Source organism: Puma concolor, chromosome D4 (assembly GCF_028749965.1).
Source record: "Puma concolor isolate L17-30 chromosome D4, mPumCon1.1.hap2, whole genome shotgun sequence".
NCBI classification, from domain to species: domain Eukaryota; kingdom Metazoa; phylum Chordata; class Mammalia; order Carnivora; family Felidae; genus Puma; species Puma concolor.
In genome coordinates, this window is record NC_141679.1 from 75283213 (window position 1) to 75307880 (window position 24668).

General features: G+C 44.9%; 1 long non-coding RNA gene across 1 annotated transcript; it reads right to left on the bottom strand.

The window, feature by feature from the left end:
• Positions 1 to 943: 943 nt before the first annotated feature.
• Positions 944 to 24646, bottom strand: LOC147575013 (uncharacterized). The gene is made up of 3 exons (XR_015242975.1): positions 24520 to 24646; positions 7210 to 7325; positions 944 to 6700 (listed from the first exon to the last, which is right to left on the bottom strand). It is a non-coding gene; the product is annotated as an uncharacterized LOC147575013 (long non-coding RNA).
• Between the last annotated feature and the right edge of the window lie 22 nt (positions 24647 to 24668).

Below are 24668 nucleotides of genomic sequence, written 5' to 3' on the forward strand. Positions count from 1 at the left end.
ATGAGGTGTTGTGTATTTTCCAGAACATGGGAGAACTTGGCTTCCAGAGTAGCACGGCCCAATAGAAATATAATGTGAACATTGTATGTAATTATACTTTTTCTGGTAGTCATATTAAAAGAAGTTAAAAGAAATAAGTGAAGTGAATTTTAATGAGATATTTTATTTTACCCAATATACTCAGGATGTTATTTCAACATGCAACCAGTAGAAAAATTATTTTTGAGATACTTTACCTTCTTTCTTTTGTCCTAAATTCTCAAAATCCTGTGTGTATTTTATACTTAGAGCACATCTCAACTCAGAATGGCCACATGTGGCTGATGGCTTCCATATTGCACAATGCGGGGCTAGAATATTTATGGGCATGGTCAGGGCTCTAAAGAAGTTTAGTTGGTGAGGGGCATAGTTGCAGGGGATGGTGCCTTCCAGGAAACAGTGTGTTAACTGCCTCTTTTTTTAAAAATTTCTTTTGTGTTTATTCATTTTTGAGACCGAGAGAGACAGAGCGCGAGCAGCGAAGGGGCAGAGAGAGAGGGAGACACAGAATCTAAAGCAGGCTCCAGGCTCTGAGCTGTCAGCACAGAGCCTGATGCGGGGCTTGAACCCACAATCTGTGAGATCATGACCTGAGCTGAAGTCGGACCCTTAACCGACTGAGCCACCCAGGTCCTCCTTGACTATCTCTTTAATGATGCTCTAGAATGCTCTCCCATTCTGGCAGCCATCGTATCATAATTACTACATTTTAAGTCTTTTCCCACCATGTGGTCTGCCCCAAACTCCAGTTTTCAAAGGCATCTCCTCGCACAAGGAGACTGAGAATCATTGGATATATTACACAAGCCGCAAGTCAGTTAACTTTTTTTTTTTAACAATAAACCCCCCCATCTGTAGAATGGTGATAGGCAAGAATAAAAAGGATAAAAGAAGACAGCTGATGTGAGCGGTACAATTTGATTTCATTCTGAATGGTTACAATCATATTCCTTGGCTTTATTGCTGAGTGTATGCTTGTGTATAATTTCATCTTTCATCGGAACTTCAAAGCAGGTATTTGAACTTAAAGCAACCAAAACATACCTTAACAAACAACTAAGCCAAAGGAAAAAAAATCCACAATTGACTACATATATTTGTTGAACCTCCAAGAAACCAGATCCAAATATTAAAAAAAAAAAAAAAATACTTTTTTTTTTTTTTGAGAGAGAGAGAGAGAGAGAGAGAGAGACAGAGACAGAGTGCAAGTGGGGGAGAAGCAGAGAGAGAGGGAGACACAGAATCTGAAGCTGGCTCCAGGCTCTGAGCTGTCAGCACAGAGCCTAATTGGGGGCTTGAACTAACGGACTGTGAGATCATGACTTAAGCCGAAGGTGGATGCTTAACCAACTGAGCCACCCAGGCGCCCCAAACCCAAGTATTTTTGAGAAGCTTAACCGAGAATTGAACCAATCCCCGCAAAACAATAACAGCACTAAAACAAAAGACCCCATTAGTCATTTCCAATAGTCTGATGGTTTCCTGTCCCTCCTCTCTGCTGCGGACCCCAGTCACAGACCCTGGGCCAGGTTCTGTACATTCACCACAAGGCTCCTTGGAGGCATGAAAAAACACTATGGTTCTGGAGGAGGGGTGAGGCATCAGCCAAGTAATCATTATTAGCTTATCATGTGGATGCAAATGCGCATTTGGGGCTTGTGTGTTTATTTCTCAGAATGTGCAAAAAGGAATAATTTCAGAGGAATTTCTAAGCTGCCAGGGCAGGGCAGTCTGTCCTTAGGCAATTATCACAATATGCTCAGGTATGTTGACTGAGAATTTACTTAAAAGAAGACGCTCCAAGTGAGAATCCATTCAGCGGTCTGTTCCACTCTGTCCTGCTCAGAATCAGATTATTTCCTTCCCATGTGAATGATAGGTTATTATTATGTACCCAGGAGAATATTTGAGGCTATGGAACGTGGATGTTGGACAATATTTCACTCAATGAAATTTAATGAAGAGCAACCAGAATGGCTATGCTCAATCTCCTTTGCATAAATAACAGCATGTCCAAGCACTACTTTCTTAAGGATTATTCTAGGTACAATTTTCATGGGCTTTGGAGGGGGGGGGGGATGCCTGGTTCATACATTAGTTTGTCTCCTTACACTGTATCTTAGTTTTTCTCTTTCTTTCTTTCTTTTTCTTTTTCTTTTTTTTTAATTTATTTTTGAGACAGAGAGAGTGTGAGCAGGGGAGGGACAGAGAGAGAGGCAGACAAAGAATCTGACACAGGCTCCAGGCTCTGAGCTGTCAGCACAAAACCCAATGCGGGCTCGAACTCATGGACCATGAGATCATAACCTGGGCCGAAGTCGGACACTAACTGACTGAGACACCCAGGCGTCCTGTATCTTAGTTTTTCTATCAGTAAAATAGGATAATCACGGCTGCCCAAAAAGAGCTAAATTGAAGTCATGTAAGTAACTTCTTGGCACACAGAAGGTGCTCAATAAATACTTTTCCTTTCTAGTTGCCAAGGCAGAATTCCCCTCCCAAACTGATCTTTCAAGTAATTGTTGGGTATTTTCCAACTGGCACTGCAGATGATGGAATTTATTGACCCTATATAAGTCATGACCAACTATAAGTTATAACAGCCCTCGAAATGCTTTCCCCAGGCTGGTGTCCAATAACCAGACTAGGGGAGTTTCTGTTCTTGGCCCCAGATTGGTATGATACCATCAGTGGTAAGATACTATCCGTTCCCGTGACTGTAATGTCAGTGTGTTCTTAGAGGCTGAACAATCAATCAGAAAATAATGAGGAATTAATGGGACCTGTATGTGAAGATGCAGGCGTATTACTAATTAACTCCTTGGAATTAAAATTCTAGAAGTAGAATGGTTGGTTATGAGGGGCTGCACATTTAAAAGACTTTTAGAACGTGTGACAATGAGCTTAAGAATATTCCATCAGCAGTGGATGAAAGCGCTCCCTTCCTCATAACCTAATTACAAGCCAGTATTGCCATTTTTTTGTGCTTCCTAATATGAAACATAAAGTGGCATAGGGTTTAATTTGTAAGGCTTTGATGGACGTTTTTTCCGTGTGTTTATTGGCCATTTGTGTTTATTCTTTTCTGTTTGTGTTTTTAGCCTAAGGTCCTCTGAGGTTAAGTTTTTCCTTATTGGTTTATAAAGGATCTTTGTAATATAGATAGATTAGCTCTTTATCATATCTATAACAACTGTTTGTTTTTTTCCCCAGTGTGTTATTTGCCTTCTAAGGTTTACTATTCTGTTTTTCAAAATTGCCTAAAAAGTAATGAGCAAACATTTATCCATCCAATAAACATTTGCTGAATGCCAGCTATATGCCAGGCTCTGTGCCAGGCATTGGCATTATAAGAGAAAAAGCTCAAATCTCTGCCCTCGAAGAGATAAGAGTCTAGTGGAAAATGGACTTTTTTTTAAGTGCCATGAGCACCGTGTGATAGTTGCTATGGCCAAAGGAAATACTGGGGTCCCTGGGTGCAGAGTGAGGGCATCCTAACCAGTTGGGAGGGGAGGAAAGGATTAAGGGAATGCTTCATGGAGGTGGTGGCATTAGAGCTGAGTCTCGGGGCGCCTGGGTGGCTCAGTTGGTTAAGTGTCCTACTTCTGTTCAGGTCACGATCTCGCGGTTTGTGGGTTCGAGCCCTACATCGGACTCTGCTGACAGCTCACAGCCTGGAGCCTGCTTTGGATTCTGTGTCTCCCTCTCTCTCTCTCTGCCCCCTCCCCTGCTCATGGTCTGTCTCTCTCTCTCTCTCTCAAAAATAAATAAACATTAAACAAAATTAAAAAAATAAAAAGCTGGGTTATTTCAATAGTAAGAAGGGTGGAAGAGAGAATTAGAAATTTCAGGCAAAGGATGTGGCTTTTCAGCTTGAAAGAAGTATTCAGAAGTAAGGCTGGGAAAGAAAATGGAGCCCAATGTGGCAGGAGGGAGTCCCTAGCGATTTGATAGGCAAGCACTGAATGCTTTAGGAGGATGACGCTGGCAGCAGATGGATAGCCTGGGAACCAAGAGACTAGTTAAGAGCTCACTGCAACATTCAGGCTGCTCTGGGTGGTGGCGGTGGGGACGGAGAAGAGGGATTGCAGGGACATTATAAAGGTCAAGGGACCTGAGGGATTCAGGTATGGGGTATGGTGATGCTCTTAGAGAATCAGTTTAGGGAACTGGACAGTTGTTCCTGGAATCCAAGGTCAGACTGAGCCTTCAAACCATGGGACATCTTAACTAGCAGAGCCCTTAGCATTCAGCGTGGTAGACTGTATGTGGCTACAAATTCTTTGACATTCTTCCCATTGACAGGTGGCAACTCTGTGTTCTCCACTTGAATCTGGCCAGGCTCTGTGGCTACTGGGCCAATAGTCCACCACACCACCGTGCCAGCTTCTGAACTCAGGCCTTACGACTCTGACAGCTTCTTCTTCTCATCTGTTGGATGAGAACAACTTTTGGGGCCCCAGCAGCCCCATGGAGAAGCACACATGGAGCAGTATGAAGTCCCTGGTCAACAGCCCCACACGAGTTCCCAGATGACAGCCAGCGCCAACTTGCCAACCATGGGAGTGAACCATCTTGGAAGTGGGTCCTTCAGCCTCCATGGAGCTTCTTCAGCTGAAAATGCCTGGAGCGGAGATGAGGTGTACCTTACGAGTCTCCCAGATTGCAGATGCGCGGGCAAAATAAATGATTGCTGTTTGTTTAAGCTGCTGAACTTTTGAGCGGACTATCACACAGCAATAGACAAAGGAAAGAAAAAAGCATCTACCAGACAGGTGGCAAGCTAGGGCCAGAGAGCCAAATTTGGGCTATTGCCTTTTTGTTAATAAAATGTTATTGGAACACAGCAATGCCCGCTTATTTACATATTGCCTTTTTCTGCGGTTGTGCGTCATCGGAAGAGCTGAGTCGTTGGGAACCCCATGGCGCACAAAGCACAAAATATTGACTATCTGGCCCTCTGCAAAGAAAGTTTGCCAAACCCTCAACTAGTCTCTCTGAAAGAGGCCCAAGGACGAGAAGTTGCTGCTCAAAGTCTACAATTAAGTTAGGGGCAGAATCAAGACAAAGACCCAGGATTTTTAAATCTCAGTTCTGTGCTATTTACATCATTCCACTAGGATTTATTAAGCATCTACTCCATAGTAGGTGTCGAGCTACTAGGGTGAGGATGATAGGCGTCACAGCTGCTCCCCCAAAGCACATAACCGGTGCAGAAGAGTAAAGAAATGGCCATCTAGAAAAATCTATAGTAGAGATGAGCACAGCATGTGAGAGAAGGCAGAGCAAGCACTTTTCATTCCTGCTATGGTGTCTGGGAAGAGTTCCTGCATGTCTTCCCAGCATCTGCTCCCCCGACTTTTTATGACAGCACCTTAAGTTTCCCTTAAGAAGCCATTGCCATCCTGCCAATTCATGTGGTTTGAGTGGAGCTGAACTTTCCTTTCAGCTCCAGGCCCAGCCACTGTGCTTTGCTCCGAAATGTCTAGAAGACACAGCTGCCAATGAGATCCCACCCTCAGCCTTATGCTGGATGTTCTAGGACAAAGAGAAGTGCTTTCCTGGAGAGGCTATGCTGGCAGCCCATCCACCTGGAGCCACAGGGACTGTCTCTGCCGCCATATTGGGTGGGCCTGGCCAAGATCGAAGCCCCCGAAGAGGAAAGCAGAACCGGGAGCTGGAGAAAGATTCCTTAGCTATAACTCTGGGCGCTTTCATCAATGCTCAGAAATATCCTTTTTTTTCTGAAACCACACAGACTCTGCCATTGTAACTGAACAATTCCAGTGGATATCGTGCTTTTCCCCTAGGCAACCACCACCCAGCCCACTTCTGAACCCTTCCCTTCCCCACGTCATCTCGGGTGCCTGCTTTCTGCAGCCCCAGCCTCCATCTAGGAGTGCAAGTTTCAGAACCAAGAGTGCCAAAGGCACGTCTGAGAGGAGCGGAGCCAACTTTGATAATGAATTCCTGAGCACTGTGTGAGCCATTCCGTGGTTATTCGAAATCCCATTCAATTTTTTTTTTTTCTCCAGTGATAATAAGTGCACTGTTTCTGGTATTGTGTCTGTCAGCCGCTAGATGACAGAGGTATTGCCAGTCAGGATCTCCATAGACTTGTGGCTCTGGGAATGATGCCTCTTGGGGGGGAGGGGGTGCTGGCAGTGCAGGGTGACACATGCGTGCGAGCTTGGAGGAGCTAGAAACAGGAGATCCGCTGCCCTCAGAGGACCTGGCTGAGGTCTGGACCCCATTGTTTTGAGAGATTCTGGCTTCAGAAGGCCTTTTCTTTCCTTTTGAAGTGGGGACTGCCCTCGAATGGGCATCTCCTATACAGGCAGTGGAGCAGATCTGGGTTGGCTCAGATCTTGGACCTCCAGCACCAGCTGCTTCAGAGTTTCATGGAGAGCTTTCGAAAAGTCCAGGTGCCCGTCCCATCCTCTGCAAGATTCTGAGTCAGTAGGTAAGGAGTAAGCAATCCTGATGTTGACAAATCTTTCTGATTCTAGGGGCAGCCATGTTGACAACCATAGGTATGAGATGTTCAGAGGCCAGAGTCTGACTCTTTCCTCTTCTTGGAAGCCTCTCATTAGTCCCCCAAGGTGTCTCTCCTCCTGGCCTCTCTAGATCCTTCCCAGAGTTACTTTCATGTGATCAGAGGCTGTTGGGAATAGTAAAAACCAGCCTTGTAACTTTCCCTTTAAGGAAACCACCTGAGAACCAGACATGTTTCCCAAGATAGTGTTACAAGATCAGGGCTTAACCAGGGTGCAAACCAGAGAGGCTGAACAGGGGAAACTCTTCTGTGTCTCGTCTCACTCTGAATTATGGGGGTGGGTGCTATCCTCCAATTAGCTCACTCAGCCTCCCAAAGCCGACTCAGCAGCAGCCTGTTCTCCATCCTGATAGGTGGGAAGGAGCTGCCCACTGACGGAGGAGAGAAGAGGGGCTTCTTTCGGATCCCCCCCTTCTGTGTATACACTTTGGGCCATCAGAGGCCACTTGGAACTTAACGGGTAGGTCACCAGCCTCCAGCATCTATAAATAAATTTCCGTTCCCTTCCCCAGGGTTGCGGTAAGTCTGGATGGTGAGTACTGCCTCTACCTCCAGCCCACCTTCCTCCCTCTGCCCCTGCCCTCAGTATTCCATATACCCACACAACCGCTCACTTAGAATCAGCTCTTTCCAGTCCGGTGTGTCAGCAAGAGTGAGTGATGGAGCCCACAGGCCATTGTTCAGGGGAGGATGGTGGTGAGTCATGGTGAGAGACTCTTCTCAGACGGTGCTGGAAGACAGAATAATAACACCCTTTGGACCGGCCTCTTAAAATAGAACAGCTGGAGTCTGTGACCATGGGAAGAGAAGTGGTAAGATTCCAGTGTACTGGATGCTTGGGTGCTCTGCCCAGTTGGGTTACCTTCCTTGTAAGACCCTGGCTCCTGGTGTGCCCCTGGGTAATTGGAGAGTGTTGCCGCAGGCCATTTGAGGCGGGGCTTCCAAGACTTGGTGGTTGCAGAAATTTTCGGGATTCCATAGAAACCAAGGACACACCTTACCCAACCTTCATATACACATTTATGTAAAATCGTTCCTATAGTTTCCGGGGTTCATGGAACACTCATTCATGGTCTTCTGGCAAAGAGCTATTGGTCTATGGGTTCTATTTGTTCACTAAGTCTATGAAATACTCTTCTTCCAAATTCTTCTCTCCATACCTTCCATAGCACCAAACTTTGTTTTGGTTTGATTTGGTTGTCTTTTACTCACAAACATTTACGGGGTGGCTCCAGCAGCTTATGGGAAGGGCCGTATTCCTGGGAGGGGGAAGAGAGGAGGGGCTTGCACTTGGGATGTCGGCAAGAAGGGTGCAGACATTGCAGACTCAGGGGCACTGAGGGGCTGACTGGTCAAGGTTGGCCATTCCAAGCCCAGTGGCTTTCCCCACTTTCCACCCTTCTCCCTGGGATGTAGTAAGTCCCAGGGGTGAGTCACCGTATGTCTAAGGCAGCCCGGGCAATGTCATCCCTCATCGTGAGTGTTTCTGGCTCCAGTTCTGGCCAAAGAGATCAGAGGGGAGGTGTGCTTGGGGTCCTCCCTTCCTAGAAAAAAGGCAGAGCCTCTGAAGGAAAAACCTTGTTGTTTGTGCCAGTTCTTTCTTCAGTGAGATGTTGGTTTGAGGACTTATATATAACTGCTATGCCATAGTGTGACCTTGAGATGATGCATGAAAATGGAAAAAGCCAAAAAACAGAAAACAAAACAAAACAAAACAAAAACCCTAGCAACTTAGGAAGGAGGAGCTATAAGTTAGGAAGAGACTGGGCTCTTGAAGGATTTCATTGACCTTTGACCTACCCTGGATTCTCAGACTCCTAGTCTTATGAAGTACAGTAGCGTCTGCTTTATTTAAGCCACAGCTGGATGGGTTTCCCGTTATTTGTAGCCAAAAAGCATTCTGAAGGGCTGTAAGTGAACAGTCGCAGGTCTTTAACAGGTCCTGGTCCACCACCAGGGCTCAGAAAAAGAGGGGATCTACTCTAGCTGGAGGTGAAGGATAGATTGAGGAAAGCTGGAAGGAGGTAACAACCTTGGGCCAGGCCAAAAAGATTACCTCTCCTTTCTCTTTCATTAGATTAGATTGCGATTACTGGTGCCTAACACAGGCACGTGCTCAATAAATATTTGTTGAATGAACACACAAATATGTATATGAACGAATGGGTAATTCAATTTTTAAATGTTTATTTATTTTTGAGAGAGAGCAAGCGGGCAAGGGGCAGAGAGAGGGGGACAGAGGATCTGAAGCAGGCTCTGTGCTGACAGCAGCATGCCCGACATGGGGCTCAAACTCACAGACCGTGAGATCATGACCTGAGCCGAAGTTGGATGCTCAACCAACTGAGCCACCCAGCTGCCCTGGGTAATTCAATTTTTAATGCAGGACCCCAGAGCTCAGTGATGTCCCACCTAATGTTTCTTGGAGGCCTCTGTAGAGTCTCACATATGCTTCCTAAGAGACCTGATTAGCTTCAGCCCTCTTCCCTGTGAGCAGGACTCTGTGGCAGATGTGTTAACAATGTCACTTGCCATGATAGTAGATATGTGTCCTCCTCGGAGTATGCAAGTCCTCACAAATCTTACTGAGAAAAGATGGAATGGGATAGATCCACACCCTCTCCAAGAGATAGAAGAAGGGGACTGAGGGAGGTGGATGTGGTTGGCTTTGTGGACGGTGTAGCATTTGGTCAGGGAGACCCTCTTGTTCCCTCCCTAAGACTAAGACAAGCACAAGGCTTTAGGTGGGATGTTTGCCACAAAGGGCATTGGCGTTTTTTTTAAATGTTTATTTATTTTTGAGATAGAGAGAGCACGAGTGGGGGAGATGCAGAGAGACAGGGCAACAGAGGATCTGAAGCAAGCTCTGTCCTGACAGCAGGGAACCCCATGAGATCATGACTTGAGCCAGAGTCGGTGCTCCACCGACTAAGCCACCCAGGTGCCCAGGGCACTGGCATTTTGTTGCACAATTAGACATCTATTTAGCCAGCTGGTTTGCAAAACTTCTCATCTACTACCTGAGCAGGGAAAAGAAAATCATGAAGAGATGGCAGAGTCAGGAGTGATCAGATAGAGAGGGTGCCAGAAATGTGACCTTGATTTCCTCCTTCCTAGGAGCTAAAGAAGATGGAGTCCACACCTTCACATGAAACATGGTGAGTGGTGCCTGAGGACGTGTGCAACATGGAGCCTTGATGCATCTCAGGGAGACACGTGACCCCAGGATCACTGTTGCTGTTGCTGAGGGGGAAGGGCGATTTTCGATTTGACATCTGCCACTCAGATGTCAAACCCTTTGTCTGAGACTTTGGGTCTTCTAGAAGGGGTTAGAATGAGAACTTGAAATGGCGGTCTCTAATTCTCTGTCAGCAACTGGGTGTCCAATATTTCAGTCTTATTCTGACATTAACTACCCAGAGCTAGACTCCGTAAGTTTCAGGGTTCAGTCTCATGAGATTGACTTCTCTTCAGACACCAGTCACAAGTCTGGTGGGTGCGGATTGCCACCCTCCTGGCACGTAGATATGTTCACCAACCCAGAGGCTCCCAAATCTCACCACGTTGGGGTTTTAATGGAAGTTCCACTTTGTAAGTATGATTGATTAATCATCCATTGGTGATTGAACTCAATCGGCAGCCCCTCTCTCTTTCCCTCTCTTTTTCCAACCCGAGGGGGTCCCAGGCTGAAAGTTCCAACCCTATAATCATATGGCTGGTGTCTCTGGGGACCAGTCTCCATCCGGAAGCTCTCTAGGGGCCCACCAAGCCTCACCTTATTAGCATAAACTCAGCTGTGTTTGAAAAGGGGGCATTATGGATAATAAAAGATGCTCCTATCACTCAGGAAATTGCAAGGGTTTTAGGCTCTCTATGCTAGATCCCAGGGACAAAGACCAGACATATTTCTTACTATACCACAGTTTGACCAAATATTTATTAAGGAGTGTCAACTTTGTTGGAATATGAATAGGATGAGTGGAACCCTTTGAGAATAAGAGGGGTCACATTAACCAGGACTACCCTGGGTACATTGGGGTGTGTGGCAACCTTAATATTTTTTTTTTTAACATTTATTCATTTTTTGAGAGACAGGGAAAGACAGAGTGCGAGTGGGGGAGGAGCAGAGAGAGAGGGAGACACAGAATCCGAAGCAGGCTCCGGGCTCTGAACTGATAGCACAAAGCCCAACGTGGGGCTCGAGCCCACAAACTGTGAGATCATGACCTGAGCTGAAGTCGGATGTTCAACTGACCGAGCCATCCAGGTGCCCCAGGGATGTGTGGTAACCTTAATACAGAAACAGCTTTATTTCTTCCAGTAGGAGCTTAAAAACTGCCGTATACCTCTCCTTCCCTTCCTCTCTTCCCCTTTCCCATTGAGTGGTGGTCCCATGATTTCACTTTTTGTGAGATTCTTCAGTTTTACCCTCTCCTTGGGTCAAAGCCGTCCATGGCACACCGGCCTCTGAAGGTACAGGGACACTGGACCCCCTGAACCCTCAGAGCAGCCTGGGTGGGTTTCTGGGGTAGTCAGATCTCCTCACCAGTTGCCTTGGGCCACGAGTGATTAATAAATATCATCTTTTTCTGTAAGGTTTGGAAGCGCTTCTTTAGGTCATTAGTAGGGTCTCATTTTGGTGTTTAAGATACACTCTTGTTCATGTAATTAACTCCCTCCAATTCCAAATGCAATGAAAAACTCTCCTGCTTTTTCACAGGCAGGTTCAGGAACTCCCTCCGAGCAGACAGAGCCGTGGGCTTGTCAGGCAGGGGTAGCCCTGGATCTCAGCTTGCCATCCCTCCACCCCACCCCCTGTCTGGAGACAAACCCTTCACTGCCGAGCGGAGCACGGCAAGACTGCATCTGTGCCACAGAGAATGTGGGAGACCCGCGTTCCCTGGAATGTGCTTCACTCAAGAGCATTGTTCAGGGGGTGCTCTCTCTCGTAGGAAGCTCCTTGGGGACCCACTGCCGGTACAGTCAGTTCTGCCGTCACATGACGTGTGCTCCTGAAAATCCCGGTGCTATAAAAGGCAGTGCAAGTGCAAACCCCAGGGCCAATAGCGAAAATGGGCTTAGGGCCCAATGCTCAAAAGCTTTTGCAGGGACACATTAATAAAAAGAAAGGAACCTGATAGAAACGATGTCACAGTCTTGCATATATTACGTTGTTAAGAAATACATGAATGCCACACGACGCATGGCCCCTTACCTTGAGGAAGACCTGAAGTTGGCTTATACAAGTGAGGGAAAGCTTGCGAGTAATGGTCAAGTGGTGGGAGGGGGTTATCTGAAGCCAGAGGGGCAGCTGTAACCCTGATCTGGGGGAGAGCTGAGGCAGCTGGCGATGTTTGAAGCGTATGCTTGCGTGCATTTTGTGTAATCCTGCCAACAGTGTTGAATTTAACTGGAGTCCTACGATCCTGGGAAACAGGGATGACGAGAGAACCCCCTTCTCCTTTCGGTGTTCCAGAAACAGCTCACTGCAAAGAACCACCCTCCTCATGTGACTTAGAGAAGACTCCCGGATGACCCTTTGTTAACCTGCGGCAAGGACACAGACCCTCCAAATTCCCTTTTTGCTTTAGAAATGATTAGCTGAGTTGTTTTGTCCCACTGATCCATTGGAACAAAATGCTTGTTACCCAAACTTGGGTTAAGCTTTCTCTCCTTCCCCTAGGTGTCTGAGCTTTGTTGGTCCACCCTCAAAAAGTGGAATCCTCTGAGCTACTCTGTCTGATCATGCCCTTCTCTCCATGGTTGGTTCTTTCAGGCCTTGATTAATTCTCTCCATAAAAGAAAAATCCTTTCACTTAATCTTTTTTTTCTAATTTTTAAAAAATATTTATTTATTTTTGAAGAGAGAGAGAGGGACAGAGCATGATCAGGGGAGGGGCAGAAAGAGAGGGAGACACAGAATTGGAAGCAGGCTTTAGGCTCTGAGCTATTAGCAGAGAGCCCGACTTGGGACTCGAACTCACGAACCGTGATCATGACCTGAGCCAGAGTCAGATGCCTAACCAGCTGAGCCACCCAGGTGCCCCTCACTTAATTTTTGAAAGCATTGCAGATCTCCCAGTGGGAGAGTTTTTCCTACTGTAGTTGTCCGTCTGCCACCATTGCAAAAACCTATCAAATAAAGCGTCTCCTTGTCTCGGTCCAGATTTGTGTTTTATTTGACACTACGAAGTTGGTTCAGGATGGTTCTGCTTGCACCTGGCGTTTCTTGTGGATGAAATAAACATCTGTATTATGCTTAAAGTATTCTCCAGTGCATCCATGGCATAGGAACAAATTCACATTTCAAAACAAGTGTTAAAGCTGAACTCACTACAGATGTCTGGCCCAGACATTCTGAATCTCAACAGTGGAGGCAGCTTATTCACACACTTGGGTCCCAGTTGCGTGACAGTCTTTTAAACTTATGGAAAGATTGTGGTAATACTTTACAATTGTTTAACATTTATTCATTTTTGAGAGACACAGAGAGACAGAGCATGAGAGGGGGAGGAGCAGAGAGAGAGGGAGACACAGAATCTGAAACAGGCTCCAGGCTCTGAGCTGTCAGCACAGAGCCTGACTCGAGGTTCTAACCCACAAATCATGAGATCATGACCTGAGCTGAAGTTGGATGCTTAACCGACTGAGCCCCCCAGGTGCCCCAGATTTTGGTAATACTTTAGATTCTTTGCAAAAATCCATGGTATTTCCATTCTCTCTCACTCTCATCTTTATCTTCAAGTAAAGCCTTTCTGTACAGGCCTTCTTCCTAGAATTGACCTCATAGTCATGAAAATCACAGAATTTCAAGGTGAGAAGGGATTTAAAAATCTCTTGGTCCAAGACCTTTATCTTATGAAGAAGGAAAATGGTATTGCTGATGGTGAGCTCCTTGGGTCAGTTCCAAGGCTAGTTTCATATCTGAGACCCTCATGCTTAGCTCAGGACCTGGTATGATCAGGTGCTCAAGAGGAATCAAAATTAATGACAAACCCAAAGGGAAGTTTGAAGGAAAGGCATCAAGGCAGGCACCTTACTTGATGGTCTGTTGAATGACACCAATTGACCAAAGGCTCTTCTTTCTTCTAAAACCAACCCAAAATTGTTCTCATTCCCACTCTCTAGGTGTTCCCTAAACCATCAGAAATATAGAGGCAATTTTGTGCTCAGGGAATATTGAATTGAACTTTTTCTATTTTTCCTAGTTGATGGTTTTTGCCCGTATCACAGTAGATGATGTGGATTATGAATGGCCAGACTGCATACTCTAAAATGTGACTCCTCTGGGAGTTTTTAATCTATCCGAGACACAGACACACACAGCAGGGAAAAGTGAAAATATCTCTGCTTCATTAGTGGATATTTATGAGCTTGTCTAGGGTCGCCATGGTGACCAGAAGACAGGAACTACTTGTAGATGCCAGTACCTGTAGAAGATCTCAGGTAAGGGATGAAGCTATTACTGACAATGAACTATGGACCAGGTTGCTTAGCATCTATTTATTTAATCCTCACACACACCTAAGAGGATGTTAGTATTACCCCATTTAACACTGAGAAAACTGAGGCTCAGAGGCACTAGGCCATTTGCTGAAGACCACACAGATCTGAACTTGGCACCACCTAGCCCTGACGTCTGTGTGAATTGCACCTCCTGGAACTGTGAGCATCACCATGCTTTGACTCAGGTGGTGGAAGCTGGCATAAAACTGCACAGAGACATGCATGTACCCAGGAAAGCACATCACTGGGGCTGGTGGAGCCACCACCAGCCTCGCTCAGGATGCCACAGGCCACCACTCACGGGATCCAGCTCCTCTGTTGCTGTTTCCTTTTTCCCCCTTTCGTTTCTTTCTTCTCTGATCCCTGAGAAAAAGAATCCAGTTGCTTTGCTTAGTCATAATCATGCACACAGTGGAGTTCCGGCCCACGGTTGGTGGCTATCTTGGATCAAGGCTCAATCCTTGTCTCATCAGTTGAACCTGATGGTTAGTGTGGGTTCTCTGGGAAGCAGACCTTGAAGCAATGTTTTAAGCCCAAGATTTCATTGGGAAGGTGCAGGGGGGCAGATTGGTAGGGGAATACAGAAGTGACGCAAGGAAGGGGAGGAACATTATTGAGCCAGCGATTGTGGTGGGAGACTGTCGTTAATTCCCTAGGGAAAATCCAACACAAAACATTTGCCCCAGAATTATTCCACTCAAAGGTCGAGAGAAAACAGATATCCATACACCAACTCCCTAGTGCCACTGGGTGAGGGTTGCTCCCTGGGGATGTCAATTCCTGGTCACTTTCAGCTGGCTCTGCACATCGGAAGAAGGGGGTTAGAAAAAGTCTTCAGGCTGAGACATGCAGATACTGACTGCTGGAAATGGGCTAGAGCCCCCTAAAAGGTCACAGGAAACTGGATGGGGCAATGACAGTTGCTGCTACATCAGGGTTGCAGGGTTATGTGAGCAAAAGCATGACCACCTGTGTAAAAGGGTCTGCCTTCTGGCCACTTGGCTCATAAGTGAGCTGAGAGAGTGGCAGACACAGTGTGATCGGGCATCTTCTTGTAGACAATGACCTCTCCTTTCAGAAGACCAGACTGCCTTCCCAACGTAGCCCATAATAACAGGCCAACGTTTTGGGGCACCTGGGTGGCTCAGTTGGTTGTGTCCAACTTCAGCTCAGGTCATGATCTCGTGCTCTGTGAGTCCAAGCCCTGCATCAGGCCCTGTGCTGACAGCTCAGAGCCTGGAGCCTGCTACAGATTCTGTGTCTCCCTCTCTCTCTGCCCCTCCCCTGTTCACGCTCTCTCTCTCTCAAAAATAAAGATTAAAAAAAATAAAAGGCCAACACTTCCTGCATTATCTCATTGACCACCCAACCCCACCCCTGCAACATTCCTGTAGGGTAGGACTATTATTTTCATTTTACAGAAGACAAAAGCAAGGCTAAGAAAACAGAGATAATAACGCCTTTCTGAAGATACCACTTTCGAAAGGTTGTTGTATAGAAAATGGTGGGGATAACAATTTACTTAAGAAGTAATTGTGTATTGCTCCTGGCAGATTTATCCATCCCACGATGTAGAGCCCCACAAAGTGCTTTGCACGGAGAAGATGCTCAATGAATGGTATGTTCGACTGAAGTTCTGGTTTATGAATGTATTTCCTGGAAAGATCTTGTCAGAGACAAAAATGCACAGGGGAATTATGGAGATATTTTTGTTCAGGTTATCACAGCAGGGAGAGGCATCCAGGTGTGAAGGTCAAGGTGTGTTGGCAGGGTGGCTTTACCTTCGACTTATAGGGAGGAGCACACAAGTTCCAGGTAGGGTGATGTAGAGCTAGAATTGTTTTGCAATCAGAGGAAGTCTCAGCTAGCTGAACAGGAAGTGTTTATCTCTGTGTCTGGCTGGTTTTGGAGGGACAAACAATTCTAATCTTTTTTTTTTTTTTTTTTAATTTTTTAATGTTTATTTTTATTTTTATTTTTTTTAAATTTTTTTTTTTCAACGTTTATTTTTATTTTTGGGACAGAGAGAGACAGAGCATGAACAGGGGAGGGGAATGTTTATTTATTTTTGAGAGAGAGACAGAGACAGAGTATGAGCAGGGGAGGGGCAGAGAGAGAGAGAGACAGAGAGAGAGAGAGAGAGAGAGAGAGAGAGAGAGAGAGAGAGGGAGACACAGAATCGGATGCAGGCTCCAGGCTCTGAGCCGTCAGCACAGAGCCCAACGCGGGGCTCGAACTCACCAGTGGTGAGATCGTGACCTGAGCTGAAGTCGGACACTCAACCGACTGAGCCACCCAGGTGCCCCAAAACAATTCTAATCTTAATCGCTCCTGAGGCAAAAAATGGGAAGTCCAGGGTCGTTGGTGGTTGGTTTTGTTAAGTAAACAAGGGAGTCATCTGTGAATTTGTGGTAGTCATGACAACGAGTGTCCAGGGAGCCTTATGTAAATTGTATGGGAAAGGGGCGCCTGGGTGGCTCAGTCAATTAAGCGTCTGATTTTGGCTCAAGTCATGATCTTGCGGTTCGTGAGTTCAAGCTCCCTGTTGGGCTCTGTGCTCACAGCTCAGAGCCTGGAGCCTGCTTTGGTGTCTGTGTCTCCCTCTCTCTCTCTGCCCCTCCCCTGCTTACACTCTGTCTCTCTGTCTCTCTCTCGAAAATAAATAAACGTTATAATAAATAAATAGATAAATAAATTGTATGGGGAAGAGTGGTCCTTTTGGGTAAGTCATTTCTAGGAACACACAAAGATGGGGGGATTTTAGAAAACAAAGGTTAGGGAGACTTTTGAACTGTTGCTGTTTTCCAGGATCACAGGACTCAGAGAAAATTTAACATTGTCAATTTCATTGAAAAAATATATAAAACTTAAGCTATATTTAATTATATATTATGCCTCACTTGTTTAAAAGATAAAAAGAGGGGCACCTGGCTGGCTCACTCAGTGGAATATGTGACTCTTGATCTTGGGGTCGTGAGTTTGAGCCCCATATTGGTTGTAGAGATTACTTAAAAATAAAATCTTAGGGGCACCTGGCTGACTCAGTTGATTAAGCATCCGACTCTTGATTTCAGTTCAGGTCATGATCTCACAGTCTGTGAGATTGAGCCCCACACCAGGCTCTCTGTCGACAGTGTGGAGTCTGCTTGGGATTCTCTCTCCCTGTCTCCCTTTGCCCCTCCCTGGCTCGGGCTCTCTCTCTTCTCTCGCTCTTAAAAAAATAAAATAAACATTAAATTTAAAAAAATAATAAAAAATGATAAAAAAAAAACACAACAAACTACTCACACATACACACACAGATGCAGCAAGAGTAATTTTTTTTCCAAAGACAAATGCATCCTTGTCACCTCTCTGCTGGCTTCCCACTGTTTTCCAGATAAAGATGAAAATTCTTAGCAAGACCTCCAGGCCCTACATGATCTGGCCCCTGTCTGCCCCTCTGGACTCATCTCTGGGCCTTCTTACCTCTCTAGCTGGGCATTCCAGTCTCCATTGCTCTTTCTGGAATTTTTCCATGCTCTCTTTTGTCTAAAAACTGTTGCCCAAGTTGTTTTCTCTGCCTCAAAAACTCTCCACCCCTCCTGACTTCAACCCCACCCGGGTTTAGACACTTCAAGCTTTTCTGGTTACCTTTACCTTTTCGGTACAGACTAGGTTCCTTAGTTAAAAATTGCCAGAGACCCGTCAACCACCAGAAGTTTATCAACCACTTTGAAGCAACTATCTTCATTTGAATGTCATCTAGAATATGTAAAAAGTGGTAAATAAATGTATCTTCCATGATACATGTGCAATAAGAACTCCTATAACTGTATATATATGCCTTTGATGTATTTTCACCTCAAGGTTATCAACTGTGTGTCTGACAAGTACTATTAAATAAATCTGTAATCTATCGAAATTTTTGGTTATAAACATTGTTAACAGAAATGGTTTCACAAACACAACATGTAATGCGCTATTACATTTTGAGCATAACTACTTTAGTGAATATTCTTTTAAAAAAACAAAAAACAAAACAAAAATCCATGGAGGTCAAAATTCTTTTCCTTTAGAGCAGCACCAATGGAAATACAATGTGAGCCACACGTGTGATATTAAATGGTCCTCTTGGCAAATTTGAAAAAGTAAAAAGAAGAGGTGAAATTCAAGGTTTTTGTTTTTTTTAATTTAAAAAGTTTTAATTGCCGTGAAATACACATAAAACATACCATCCTAGCCATTTTCAAGTGCACAGCTCAGTGGTGTTGAGTACATTCACATTGTTGTGCAGTCAATCCCCAGACCTGTTTCATTCTGCAAAGCCCAAACTGTCGACCCGTTAAACCACACCCCACTCTCCTCTCCCCCAGTCTCCGGCAACTACCATTCTACTTTCTGTCTCTAGGAGTTTGACGACTCTACGTACCTCCCATAAATGGAATCATACAGTATCTGTCTTTTTTTACTGACTTATTTCACTTAATAATGTCCTCAAGCCTCGCCCACGTTGTGGCAGGTGTCAGCATTTCTTTCCTTTGTATGGTTTGTTCTTCCCTTCAGGGACACCTGGGTTTCTTCCACATTGCGGCTATTATGAGTAGTGCTATGAACATGGATGTGCAAATATTTCTTCAAGACCCTGCTTTGGGGTTATCTGCCCAGAAACAGAATTGCTGGATCACATGATAATTTCACTTTTCATTTTTGAACAAACTACCATACTATTTTCCACAGCAGCTGCACCATTTTATATCCCCACCAACATCACACATGGGTTCTCATTTCTTTTCATCCTTGCTAACACTCATTATTTTTTATAGTAGCCTCCCTAATGGGTATAAGGCGGTGAAATTAATTTTAATAAGACATTTTATTTATCCCAGTGTATTTGAAATATTATTGAGTCTACCATCAATAAAAAAATTATTAATGAGGTATTTTACATTTTTTGGTGCAAAGACTGAGATGTGTTATATATTTTATTCTGAGAGCATATTTCAATTCAGACTAGCCACATTTCACTGTCGGTTAAGCAACTCTTGATTTTGGCTCAGGTCACAAGCTCACGTTCGTGGATTCGAGCCCCCATTGAGCTCTGCACTCACAGCATGGAGCCTGCTTCAGATCCTCTGTCTCCCTTTCTCTGCCTCTCCCCCTCTCAAAAAGAAATAAATGTTAAAAAAAAAAATTTAATTAAAAAAAAAGACTAGCCACATTTCAATTTCCCTATAGCCACATGTGGCTAGTGTCTCCCATATTGGATAGCCTGACTGCAGAGCATCTAACTCAGTTAAATATTATGTATTCATTGGTGGGCATTTTTGTCTGGCTGTCTCCCTCATTAACTCCAAGCTCCAGGAGGACAAAGAATGTGTCTGTTTTGCTCAAATACAGTAGCTTGCTGAAGGCTGGCACAAACCAGGTGCTCAATAAACACTTTTTAATAAATGAATGAATTAATGAAGAGTGTCTCTATTAATATCTTTTTGTCCTGACTTTGTTCAGACTCATTTGTAGTTAATTTCTAGGAATAATTTGCAATGCTTTGTTCCTTGACCTGCTTTCCAGGCCTGCTTCTTAGCTCCTGGGAAAGCAGAGAAATAAATGTTACCCAGGCAGATCCTAGATCTGTGTCTGTGAAGAGATGGAAATAGCAAGTAAATGCTATTGTAAGGGAGGAGAAATATCTTTCTTCTACCCAACTTAGGTTTTTGGCTGGGTCTTTATAACAAAAGACAGATTTACAAGAGAAAAGCATCCAAATTTATTTAAGGTAAGTTCTATGTGACATGGGAGCCTTCATAAGGAAATGAAGACCAGAGGAAGTGCTTCAAACTGAGTATTTTTACACTTGTTTGATGAAGTGTGGGAAGTCATGGAAAATGTGTTAGGACAAAAGGGGTATGAGCTAAGAGGAGGAAACTTGAGGAAACTTAGCAAGGCCTATTCGTCCTGATTTCTCTTGAAGCCTCTTGGGGTCCTTGCAGATAAGGATGTTCCTTTCCTCTGGAAATAGGGAAGACATTTTTTACATGAGAGTCTCATGACCTGCTTTAAGGGAAGGCCAAAGAATCCTTCCTGCACGTGCTGATTCTCAAATTCTTTCAGTTTAAAATAGTCAATATGTCCAGGTGTCATATTTTTGGTTGATGTATCCTGAACCCTGTAACTATCACAGCAATACACAGCACCTGGGTTCACTGGAGGATAAATATTCTCTCTATAACACCAGTAAAATTTGAGAATAGAATCTTAGTTTCTTTAGGATTATTTTCTTTAATTTTTTTTTAAATGTTTTTTTTTTTAATTTTTTTTTTTTCAACGTTTATTTATTTTTGGGACAGAGAGAGACAGAGCATGAACGGGGGAGGGGCAGAGAGAGAGGGAGACACAGAATCGGAAACAGGCTCCAGGCTCTGAGCTATCAGCCCAGAGCCCGATGCGGGGCTCGAACTCCCGGACCGTGAGATCGTGACCTGGCTGAAGTCGGACGCTTAACCGACTGCGCCACCTAGGCGCCCCAAAATGTTTTTATTTATTTTTGAGACAGAGAGAGACAGAGCATGAGCAGGGGAGGGGCAGAGAGAGAGGGAGACACAGAATCTGAAGCAGTCTCCAGGCTCTGAGCTGTCAGCACAGATCCTGACGTGGGGCTCGAACTCACGGACTGTGAGATCATGACCTGAGGGGAAGTCGGATGCTTAACTGACTGAGCCACCCAGGCGCCCCACTTTAAATTTTTTTTTAATGTTTATTTATTCTGAGAGAAAGAGAGCATGAGCGGGGTAGGTCCAGAGACAGAAGGAAAGAGAGAATCCCAAGCACCTGTCAGTGCAGGGCCGATGTGGGGTTCCTGTGAGATCATGGCGTGAGCTGAAATCAAGGGTCAGACACTTAACCAACTGAGGCACCCAGGCACCCCTAGAATTATTTTCAGTGTAAATCAAGGAAGAGTAAGGATTAACTATTAGTCATCAGCATTCCAAGGTGGAAAATGTATATGCAGAGACCAAGAACCTGTCTCATAGGAGGCCCTATGTGGGAGTGGAGGTAGGGTGGGGCATTTAGTTCCTTTATGAGTTTCCCATGAGGCAAGTCAGGCCCCCCACCCTGGATTTTGTGACAGGACTACTAGTTGGCCACATGGAGCCTTTGAATGAATTAGAGAAAGGTGCTCTCTGTGGGGAGAGTGGGTGGAGCATGAGCTGGTTTTTAGCATAGTCTCACTTCCTTGTGCGGTGAACAACCTGTTCAGCCATAAGCACTGGTCCTGCAAAGTCTCTCTAGAGCAGTCACTTTGTCTGAGGTGAACTTCCATTAACTAAGTACACCAGGTTGATAGATAAAAACAAAAGGCTCACTGATTACCTTTCTTTGAGAAGTCGCGGTCACAGGGATTGAGATACCTATGTTATTATGAGTAGTGAGTACATTCAAAGCTAGTTCCATGAATTAACGAGTTCAACTCTCACAATAACCCTATTATACTATCATTAACTCCATTTTTAACATATGAGGAGTCTGAGGCTCACAGATAAATGTCAGAGCTGGGATTTGAACCCAACTGTCTAGTTTCCTTAGGCGAGGCAATGAGAGGTCACACTTCCCTTGTTGCTGACTTGGGACCCGTAAAGGTCATTATTGCTCCTTCACCTTGTTTCTGACTTGTGTTTGAACAGCCACATATCAGAATGGGCACAGTCTTTTCTTGGATGTGCTGATACATTTCAGGTGCCTGGGTGGCTCAGTCGGTTGAACGTAGACTCTTGGTTTCAGCTCAGGTCATGATCCCAGGATCGTGGGATCGAATCTAGTGTCAGGCTATGCACTGAGTGTGGAGCCTGCTTAAGATTCTCTCTGTCTCTCTCTTTCCCTCTGCCCCTCTCCCCCACTTGCTTTCTCTCTCTCAAATAAATAAAATGGAAAAAAAAAAGATGTGATAATACAGCCGCACATCAGGGGTTCAAAGCCTGGGATCCACTCTGTGTCCCTCAGATGACTTTGCGAATCTTTGCTCTGGACTGCTGGCTTAAGACTTCAGGGCTTTCTCTGGAGGGCAATTGCTTCACCCTCATTTCCTAGTTATTTCAGGACATCTTCCCAGAGTACCCAAGTTCTGACAACAAACACCCACTCAGATAACCAGAAAACATACACTAGTCTGAAAATTTCAGTGGATGGCTTGTCTAGTACTGTTCTCTTTATACAATAAACTTTTGAAATGTTGCAAGCAAAAAAAAAATTCTGGAATGTGTAGAAATTTCGATGCTTTCAGGAAGCTGGCTGTTAGAGGAACCCTCATGTGAAGGCTTTTGTTAACTGGAGGACCAGATTTGTAAATCAAACAATTACCCCCTAGCCAGATAAAAACAACAGCTTCCATCTCCTGGCATTGATGACAGACTAGAAACCGTGCAAAAGCTTCACCTCCATCATTATAATCATTTCTCTCTCTCTTCGTAACAGCTTTATTGTGACATAATTCACACACTGTACCATTTACCGTTTTAAAGTAGACAATTTGGTATTTTGAGTATATTCACAAGGGTGTGCAGCTGTCCACTACCTTATTCCATAACATTTCCATGATCCCAAAAAAGAACCCCCTTGCCAGTGAGCCCTCACTCCTTGTTCCCTCTCCCCCCTCCCCCCGCCCCCCCCCCAGCTCCTGGGTAGCCACTAACCTACTTTCTGTCTCTATAAGATTTGTCTATTCTGAACACTTCAGATAAGCAGACCTGCACAATATGTGGTCTTTTGTGCCCAGATCCTTTCACTTAGCATGTTACTAAGGTCGACCCGTATTGCAGCATGTATCAGTACTTTACTCCTTTTTATGATCAAATAATATTCCATCGATGGGTAAGCCACATTTTGTTTACCTACTCGTCACTTGATAGGCATTTAGGTTATTTCCACTTTTTGGCTACCACCATCTCTTAATCCTCTTGCCACCCTTAGAAGCATGTATTGTCCTCTGTTGATTCAATGAATTACATTTTCCTAGAACACTGAAAATGACAAATCTTTCCAGGAAATCAATGACTGGACTTAAAGTCCCAGAGACCAGTCAAATGCTGGTTCTTAGATGTTCTGGATTTTAGCTTTCTTTCCAACCCTGTCTCTAACGTTAATCCAGTGAACAATGTCCCGAACCATGAATCCAGCTCCTCCTAGAGAGCAGAGATGCTTCTATCAAAAAGTTCTGGCGTTATTTTATGTTCCCTGTGCTTGGTGGCTCCAGGAGACCATCTGGTCCTTCCCACAGCCCACAAGATTCCTGCAGAGCACAGTGGATCAGATGTTCCACTTTGCAGGCCTGGTTGGATTCAAATATCCCATCTGATCCCATCTGACAGTTAATAGGGGAGTGACTTTGGGCAAGTTACTTAACCTCCCTGAGCTTCAGTCTGGTTATAGAAAGGGGTTAATAACATTACTTTAGAGTTGCTGTCAGAACCAGTCAAGTGTTAGGGCAATACCATTCATGTTGTAAACTCAACTACTGGCTTCCTAACTACCAATTTGTGGTGGGAGGTATCTCTGTGCCAAGTTGCTCCCACCAAATCCAGACATGCTGGTTCTTTTCCACTAATCAACCCTAACTCCTCTTCCCACCCCCACCCCACCCACCAATTCTTTCCTGGTTAACTTCTCACTCTTCTGATATCATTCTAATTTTTTTTTAACGTTTATTTATTATTGAGAAACAGAGACAGAGCATGAGCATGGGAGGGGCGGGGGAAGACACAGAATCTGAAGCAGGCTCCAGGCTCTGAGCTGTTAGCACAAAGCCGGAGGTGGGGCTTGAACTCACAAACCGTGAGACCATGACCTGAGCCAAAGTCGGACGCTTAGCCAACTGAGCCAGCAAGGCGCCCCTCTGATCTCATTTTAAATGCCACTTCCTTGGAAAGCCCTCATGCCCGTCTTCTTAGAGCACTCTGCATTTTCTTTCCATTACTGTATCAGTTTGCCATTTCCTATTTATTTTAATGTTTTTTTTTTTGTTGTTGTTGTTCATCAACTGTGCACTCCACCAGGGACTCTGTCTGGCTCTCTAGTTCCTCAGTACGTACAGTGGTCTAGGATCATGGCAGGCATTCATCAAATATTTATGGCAAATAGTCCACCTCGTTCTTTGAACTGAGGTTCAGACAGGAGGAAAGCATCCTCCTCCAAATCACAGAGCGTAAGTGGCATATCTGTCCCCATGTGTCCCTATTCCCAATCCACACTCTATCCCCTGAGCCTGGTAAGAATTTTTCTAACGTGCCCCCTAATATATTTGAGTGCCAAAGAAAATTCCAGAAAGGGGAGAGTAAAGAAGAGTGCAAAATAAGGGAACCTCTTTGTGTTTGGCTTGGCTCTTCCTCTCCCGACCTTAAGGCGCGTATATTGTAAAGCGAGGGATTATAGCAAAAACGACATACCGGGGCAGCTACCACAACCGAACTAGCGAAGGAACAGCCACGCAAGGAGCGGGGGCGCTGAGAGGAGGAAGGGGGTGAAGACAGAAGACAGATCCTGCGCAGGCGCAGCCGAGACATTCCGCTCTTCCTCCCCCCGCCCCTCCCTTCCC